Here is a 9,659-nt window from a genome sequence, read left to right on the forward strand (position 1 = left end):
TAGTTCTTCTACGTCCTTGTTAAATGTTTCCTGCATTTTGCCCGTTCTGTTTCCAAGATTTTGCATCATCTTTACTATCGTTATTCTGAATTCTTTTTCAGGTAGACTGCCTATTTCCTCTTCAGTTGTTAGGTCTGGTTGGTTTTTATCTTGCTCCTTCACCTCTGGTGTGTTTTTCTCTCTTCTCATTTTGCTTATCTTACTGTGTTTGGGGTCTCCTTTTTGCAGGCTGCAGGTTCATAATTCCCGTTGTTTTTGGTGTTTGTCCCCAGTGGCTACGTTTGGTTCAGTGGGTTGTGTAGGCTTCCTGGTGGAGGGGGCTTGTGCCTTTGTTCTGGTGGATGAGGCTGGATCTTGTCTTTCTGTTGGGCAGGTCCACGTCTGGTGGTGTGTTTTGGGGTGTCTGTGGACATATTATGATTTTAGGCAGCCTCTCTGCTAATGGGTGGGGTTGTGTTCCTGTTTTGCTAGTTGTTTGGCATAGGGTGTCCAGCACTGTAGCTTGCTGGTCGTTGAGGGAAGCTGGGTGGTGGCATTGAAATGGAGGTCTCTTGGAGATTTTTGCTGTTTGGTATTATGTAGAGCTGGGAGGTCTCTTGTTGATCAGTGTCCTGAAGTTGGCTCTCCCACCTCGGAGGCACAGCACTGACTCCTGGCTGCAGCACCAAGAGCCTTTCATCCACACGGCTCAGGATAAAAGGGAGAAAAAGTAGAGAGAAAGAATTAGTAGAAGTAGGAAGAAAGAAAGAGAGAAAGAAGAAGGAAGGAAGCAAGGAAAGAAGAAGAAAAGAAGGAAAGAAAGAAAGAAAAAAGAAGGGAGGGAGGGAGGGACGCAGGGAGGAAGGGAGGAAGGAGGGAAGGAAGGAAAAAAGAAAGAAGATAAAGTAAATAAAATAAAGTAAAATATAGTAAAGTTATTAAATTAAATAATTTTTAAGAAAATATTTTAATAAAAAGAAAAATAAAATGGAGGGATATAACCTTAGGACAAATCGTGGAAACAAAGCTATACAGACAAAGTGTCATACAGAAGCGTACACATACACACTCACAAAAAGAGGAAAAGGGGAAAAAATCATAAATCTTGCTCTCAAAGTCCACCTCCTCAATTTGGGATGATTTGTTGTCTAAAGGAGGGAAGGAAGGAAGGAAAGAAAGAAAAGATAAAGTAAAATAAAATTATTAAAATTAAAATTAATTATTAAGAAAAAAATTTTTTTAAAAAATGGACGGATATAACACTAAGACAAATGGTGGAAGCAAACTATACAGACAAAATCTCACCCAGAAGCATCCACATGCACACTCACAAAAAGAGAAAAAGGGGAAAAGATCATAGATCTTGCTCTCAAAGTCCACCTCCTCAATTTGGGATGATTTGTTGTCTATTCATGTATTCCACAGATGCAGGGTACATCAAGTTGATTGTGGAGCTTTAATCCGCTGCTTCTGAGGCTTTTGGGAGGTCTGAGGTCTTCTGCCAGCATTCAGTAGGTGTTCTGTAGGAGTTGTTCCATGTGTAGGTGTATTTCTTGTGTATTAACGTGGCTGCAGTTGGAGGCCTCAGTTTCTTGCCACATGGATGTCTCTATAGGGCTGCTTGAGTGTCCTCATGATATGGCAGCTGGCTTACCCCAGGATGAGTGATCCGGCCCGCGGTCCCCAGGACTGTTGTGGCCTTGGCCTATGGGGCCCCTCCAGAGCTGGCAGCCTCAGTGAGGCCGCCCTCCCCTCTGGCTCCAGGGCAGTTCCGTGACCGTAGAGGGAAGAGACCCCGAGCCGGGAGTTCCAGCTCTGCGGAAACGCGGACTCCGTTCTCTGAAGTGGGTCTTTTGTGGACAGCATATATATGTCTTGTTTTCGTATCGATTCAGCCAGTCTAGGTGTTTTGGATGGAGCATCTAATCCAGTTATATTTAAGGTGATTATCAGTATGTATGTTCTTATTGCCATCTTGTTAATTGTTTTGGATTTGTTTTTGAAAGTCTTTATTTTCCTTTCTTTTCTCTGTTCTTTTGTCTTCTGATTTGATGACTATCATTAATGTTGTATTTGGACTCCTTTTTCTTTTTTGTGTGTATATCTATTGCAGAATTTTGGTTTCCAGTTGCCATGATGTTTGATATAGCAGACTATACATGTACGTGATTGTTTTAAGTTATTGATTTCTTAATTTCAAATGCATTTCAAATATCCTGCATTTGTACTCTCTTTCTCTCATGATTACTGGATTAGATATCATATATTACATCTAATTTTTTTTGTTTTTTTGTTATTTTTTGTGTGTGTGGTACGCGGGCCTCTCACTGCTGTGGCCTCTCCCGTTGCGGAGCACAGGCTCCAGACACACAGGCTCAGCGGCCATGGCTCACGGGCCCAGCCACTCCGTGGCATGCGGGATCCTCCTGGACCGGGGTAAGAACCTGTGTTCCCTGCATTGGCAGGCAGACTATCAGCCACTGCACCACCAGGGAAGCCCCGTCTAATTGTTTTGTGTATCCCTTAACTGCTTATTGTGGATATAGATGATTTTATTACTTTTATCTTTTGACCTTCTTACTAGTTTCTGTGTGGACAAAAAGCATTTCCTCTAAGATCAGGAAAAAGACAAGGATGTCCACTATCACCACTTTTATTCAGTATAGTTTTGGAAGTCCTAGGCACAGCAATCAGAGTAGAAAAAGAAAGAAAAGGAATCCAAATTGTAAAAGAAGTAAAACTGTCACTGTTTGCAGATGACATGATGCTATACATAGAAAATCCTAAAGATGTTACCAGAACTACTAGGTCTCATCAATGAATTCAGTAAAGATGCAGTATACAAAATTAATACACAGAAATCTGTTGCATTTCTATACATTAAAGATCTGAAAGAGAAATTAAGGGAATAATCCCATTTATCATTGCATCCAGAAGAATAAAATACCTAGGAATAAACCTACCTAAGAAGCAAAAGACCTGTACTTTGAAAACTATAAGACACTAATGAAATAAATTGAAGACGACAGAAACAGATGGAAAGATATACTGTGTTCGTGGGCTGTTAGAATCAACAGTAGTCAATGTTAGAATGACTGTTCTACTCAAGGCAATCTACAGATAAAATGTTATCCCTATCAAATTACCAATGGCATTTTTCATAGAACTAGAAAAAGAAATCTTAAATTTGTATGGAAACACAAAAGACCCTGAGTAGCCAAAGCAATCTCGAAAAAGAAAAATAGAGCTGGAGGAATCAGGCTCCCTGACTTCAGACTGTACTACAAAGCTGCATTCATCAAAACAGTATGGTACTGGCATAAAAACAAATACACATCAATGAACAGGATAGAAGGTCCAGAAATAATCCCACACACCTATGGTCAGTTAATTTACAACAAAGGTGACAAGAATATACAATGGAGAAAAGACATTCTCTTCAGTAACTGGCGCTGGGGAAACTGGGCAGCTACATGTAAAAAAATGAAGTTAGAACATTCTCTAACACCACATACAAAAATAAACTCAAAATGGATTAAAGACCTAAATGTGAGAACGGATACTATAAAACTCCTAGAGGAAATCATAGGCAGAACACTTTTTGATACAATTTGCAACAGTACCTTTTTGGATCTGTCTCCTAGAGTAATGGAAATAAAAACAAAAGTAAACAAGGACCTAATTAAACTTAAAAGCTTTTGCACAGCAAAGGAAACCATAATCAAAACAAAAAGATAACCTACAGAGTGGGAGAAAATATTTGCAAATGATGTGACTGACAAAAGATTAATTTCCAAACTATACAAACAGCTCATACAGCTCAATATCAAAAAAACAAACAACCCAATCAAAAAATGGGCAGAAGATCTAAGTAGACATTTCTCCAAAGAAGAGATACAGATGGCCAAAAGGCATATGAAAAGGTGCTCAACATCACTAATTATTAGAGAAATTCAAATCAAAACCACAATGAGGTATCACCTCACACTGGTCAGCATCAACATCATTAAAAAGTCTACAAGTAACAAATGCTGAAGAAGGTGTGGAGAAAAAGGAACCTTTGTACACTGTTGGTGGGAATGTAAATTGGTGCAGCCACAATGGAGCAACAGTATGGAGTTTCCTTAAAAAAGTTACCATACCTTAAGAGTTACCATATGATCCAGTGATCTAGTCCTGAGCATATATCCAGAGAAAACTAATTCGAAAAGATACATGCATCCCAATGTTCATTGCAGCACTGTTTACAATAGCCAAGACATGGAAGCAACCTAAATGTCCATCAACAAATGGATGGATAAAGAAGATGTGGTATATATACACAGTGGAATATTACGCAGCCATAAAAAAGAATGAAGTAATGCCATTTGCAGCAACATGAATGGACCTAGAGATTATCATACTGAGTGAAGTAAGTGAGACAGAGAAGGAAACATATCCATATGATATCACTTATATGGAATCCAAAAAGTGGATTACACTTGTATCCAAAAAGTGGATACAAGTGAACTTATGTACAAAACAGAAATAGACCCACAGACATAGAATGAAAACTTATGGTTACCAAAGGGGAAAGGGTGGGATAAATTAGGAGTTTGGGATCAACAATATACTGCTTTATATAAAATAGATAACCAACAAGGACCAACTGTTGCACAGGGAACTATACTTATTTTTTTGTAATAACCTATAAGGGAAAATAATCTGAAAAAAGAATAGATATGTATATATATGTATAACTGAATCACATTGCTGTACACCTGACACTAATACAACATTGTAAATCAACTATACTTCAATTAAAAAGAAAGTCAATAACAAGTGGTGAAGATGTGGAGAAATTGAAACACTGCTGCTGGGATTTTAAAATGGTCAGCTACTTTGGAAAACAGTTTGGCATTTCCTCAAAATGTTAAACATAGAGTTGCCATACTACCCTGGAATTTCTTTCCTAGAAAAATTCTCCAGGAGAAATAAAAATATATGTTTATACAAAGACTTGAAGGTGAGTGTTCATTGCAGCATTATTTACAATAGCTAAAATAGTGGAAACAACCCAAGTGTCCACCAGCTGTTGAACAGATGAACAACATATGGTATATCCTTACAGTGGAATATTATTCAGCCATGAGAAGGAAATAAGTATTATGTATGCTATACCATGGATGAACCTCAAAAATATTATGCACAGTTAAGGAAGCCAGACACAAAGACCACATATTTGTTTGGCCAAGAAGTTCATTTTGGTTTTTCATAAGATCATAGGGAAAAACCTGAACGAACTTTTTGGCCAACTCAGTATATGATTCCATTAGTATGAATTGTCCAGAGAAGTCACTGATCTAGAGACAGGGCACTGGAAGTGAGAGTTGAGTACATGGTCATGATGTTTCCTTTGGGGTGATGGAAATATTTAAAATTAAATTGGGGTGATGGAATATTTAAAATTGTGGTGATGGTTGCACACCTCTGTAAATATACTAAAAAAATCATTGAAGTGTACACTTAAAACAGGTGAGTTTTATTGTATGTAAATTATATCTCAGGAAGCTGTTTTTTCAAAAATTGTCTTCCATTTATCCTTTTCTCCCATTTTCCCTCTTTTCCTGCTTTCTTTTCTTCCCTTCCTTCCTTTTTCTTTTCTCCTTACTCTTTCCCCCACCTCTTAAACACAGATGAGCATTTAAAACATAAATGTTCAGCAAGCATCCATGCTACTACTCCTCGAGTCATACATTGAATATTTCTAGCTGCTCAGAGGGCTCCCAACATACAAGTGCCAGCTATCCTCACTTCTATGGGAGTCACTTCCTCATTTTTAAAAAAATATTCTTAACACTGTGTGTTTATGACTCTGTTTCTGGGTCTGTTCTCACAACCATGATGTTGAATGAAAGAAACCAGACACAAAAGTATACATAATGTGTGAATATCTGTATCTATAACTATCTATTTCAAAAACAAGCAAACATAACGTTTAGTATTTAGGGATGCACACAGTGAAAGTGTCTTGGAGTTGATCATTCTAAGGCAATTTTACATGGTAGCCAGTGGGCCTTTTCAATATGTAAATTCAAGCCTTAATTTATCTCTGGAAAGTTTTCTTGGATTATACTTTTAAATATTTATTCTGTTCCTTTGTTTTGTTTTTCTTTTTCAGGGATTCCTAGTATATGTATGTTGGCTCTTCTTTGCCTGTCTCCTATTTAAACCATTTTCTCCCTGATCTTTTTCTTAATCTCATTTAAAATTTTTCTATGTTATTTTCCTGCTTTTCTTTGATCATCCTTATAAAATTTCTGTTTGATTGTATTCCCCTTTGGGCATTTTGAAATTTGGTCTTTATTTCTGATATGACTTTATATTTTGCTTCCTTTCCATTCTTCAATCAACTCATGTTTTATTTCTTATTTCTTTGCCCATTTCTTTTAAGTTTTGAATTTTTGATGCAAGGTGTTATTCAAATCTTTATGCACTTGTTTTAGGCTAATACAGATTGGACTGTTGTGTTACAGTTTTCTTCTGTTTTATGGTTTTAGGGATGTTTTCATCAGCTGAAATGTTCTGAGTCCTCTTTTCTGTTTTCTCATTTTAGCTTTTTATAGATTAAAACTACATATGTATGAATTCCATGAACAATATTGGTACATTTGGTGAGTTACAAAATTCACACTTTAAGAATCCCCTCTCTCTCTCCTGGCAATGTAGCTAAGTGCATTTTCCTTAATAGACGGCTTGGGGGAAGGATATACATGTGAGGGGGAATTTTATGCATCCTTTGACTTTTTGTCTTTTTTCTCTTCGAAGGTGGTATGTTTCCCTCTCTTGTATATATATTTTTTCCTTTTACCATCCAGACTTCAGAAGTGATTCCTCCTCTTTTTTTCTAGCATTTTTTGGTGAGGATGTTCAAATATACAGAAAAGTTGAGGTAATTTTCCAGCCAACACACAGATACTTATCACTCAGATTCTACAGCTAACATTTTACAGTTTTCACGTATCATATTGGTGAAACTATTCCTCTATCCATCCATTAATCCATTTTATTTTTGATGCATTTCAAAGTAAATTGTCCACATTACTGCATTTCCCCTTAAATGCTTTATCATGAATATCATTAAATAGAACACAATATTTTTTTACAATTGCTAATGTAAAATATACAAAGAAATGCACAAATATTTAGTATATATTTGCTAAGTTTTAATAATTGCATACATCTGTGTAACCCAAACCACTATCAAGACATAGGACACCACCAGCACCCTAGACAGTTTCCTTATTCCACTTCCCAGTAAATCCTCTACCCCATACTGACAGAGATAACATCATTCTGATTTTTCCACCATGGATTAGTTTTGCTTATTCTAGAATTTCATATTAATGAAACCATACAGTATGTATGTTTTTCTGTAGGCTTATTTCACTCAGCATGTTTTTGAGATTCATCCATTGTTGTTTTTGTTTTGTCAGTAATTCATTCCTTTTTATTTCTGAGTAGTAGTCTATTGTGTGAATATAGCAAAGATTGCTTATTTATTCTTCTCATGGCCTTTTGTATTGTTTCCAATTTGAGGCTATTAGGAAAAAACTGCTATGAACATTCTTGTGCATGTATTTTTGCATACATGTGTTCCATTTCTGTTAGGTAAAGTGAGGTGTGGAATTGATGAGACATAGGGTATTGAGCTTTACAGGAAACTGGCTGACCTTTATCCAAAGTAGTTGTACAATTTTACACTCCTATCAAAAATGTTAAAGGATTCTATTGGTCTGCAACATTGCCAAGATTTAATTTTGTCGTCTTTTAAATTTTAGCCATTTGTAAGTCTTCTTTTGTGAAGTTCAAAACTTCTGCCCTATTTCCTTGACTTATTTCTCTTTATGCTATTGAGTTGTAGGAATTCATACATTTTGGTACCATTCCTTTGTCAGATATAGGTTTGCAAACGTTTATTCCTAGTCTGTGGCTTACCTATTAAATTTATATATGTATCTTTGAAGAGCATAAACTTAACTGTGATAGTCCAGTTAATCCGTTTTATCTCTGATGCTTAATGTTTCCTTAACCTGCCTAGGAGATTTTTGCCTACATTCAAGTCATGAAGATATTCTAAGTTTTCCTTTAAAAGCTTTATGATTGTAACTTTTATGTTTAGATCTACAGTCCATCTCAAGTTAAATTTTATGTATACTGGAGATAGGGGTTGATGTTCTTTTTTTTTTTTTTTCCTATGGGCATCCAGTTATTCCAACAATATCTGTTGAAAACCTTTCCTTTCCCCATTGGATTTTTCAGGCAACTTTGTTGAAAATCAAATGACAATATAAGTTAGGGTTCTATTTCTGGCTCTCTATTCTGGTCCATTGATCTATTTATTTATACTTATATACACTATATATACTATATACTATAGTATCAAACTGTCTTGATTTCTGTAATGTTCTAGTAACTCTTGAGATTGAGTAGTTAATTCCTTCAAGTGTATCTTTCTTCAACTTTACTTTGTATATTATAGGTTCTTTGCACCTCCACATACATTTTAGAATCAGCTGGTTAATTTCTGCAGTATGGCTGGTGGGATTTTCACTAGGATTATGTTGAATCTATGACTCAATTTGAGGAAAACGGATATCAACAATATTGAACCCTCCAACCCATGTGCATGGTATATCTCTCATCTTATTTAGATCTCCTTTAATTTCTCTCAGCAAGGATTTATGGGTTTTAGTGTACAGATCTTTAGTTAATTTATTCCAAAGTAGTTTGTGTTTTTGTTGCTGTTGCTGTAAGTGCAGTTTTTAAAATTTCATTGCTAATTATTAGCTGCTGGTGCATAAAACGCAGTTGAGTTTTCAAAATATTAATCTTACATACTATGACTGCAAAATTCACTCATTAATTTTGTTAGTTTTTTTTTAGATTCCTTAGGATTTTCTATGTAAATAATCATGCCATTTGAAAATGGAAACATTTACTTTTTCCTTTCTGATCTTTATATCTTTCATTTCATTTTCTTGCCTTATTAGAATGGCTAGGACTTCCACTTCCAATAGAAGTAGTATGAGTGAACAACTTTGCCTTGTTTCTGATCTTAGGGGGAAATATTAAATATTTCATCATTAATATGATATTAGTTGTGCATTATTTGGAGATGCCCTTGATCACTCTGAAGAAGTTTCCTCTATTTCTAGCTTGCTGAGAGTTTTTGTCATGGAAGGGTGTTGCTTTTTTTTTTTCCCCTAAAAGTAATCCTTCTCTCCTAGAAGCAATGCCTTTCAAAGTTGCCACTTGAGTCCCATAAACTTGAATGTCCCTTCCTTTTGGTTATATTACTCTGATCTGTAAAATTGTTTTTCAGAATTTTGAATTATTTAACAGCTTCATTGGCATGTAATTCACATACCATATAATTCACCCATTTAAATTGTTCAATTCAGTGGTTGTTAGTATATTCACAGACAAGTATAACCATCACCACAGACAATTTTAGAACATTTTCATCACCTTATGAAGAAACATGATATCCTTTAGCTATCCCACTTATCCCTCCATTCCTTGTCCCCAGCCTTAAGCAACAACTAATCTACTTTCTGTCTCCATAGATATCCCTATTCTGGACTTTCTCATGAATGAAACAGAGTGTGGTCTTTTGTGACTTGCTTCTTTCTCTTAGT

This window comes from Lipotes vexillifer, unplaced genomic scaffold (genome assembly GCF_000442215.2).
Source record: "Lipotes vexillifer unplaced genomic scaffold, Lipotes_vexillifer_v1.1 scaffold1143, whole genome shotgun sequence".
Classification (NCBI taxonomy): domain Eukaryota; kingdom Metazoa; phylum Chordata; class Mammalia; order Artiodactyla; family Lipotidae; genus Lipotes; species Lipotes vexillifer.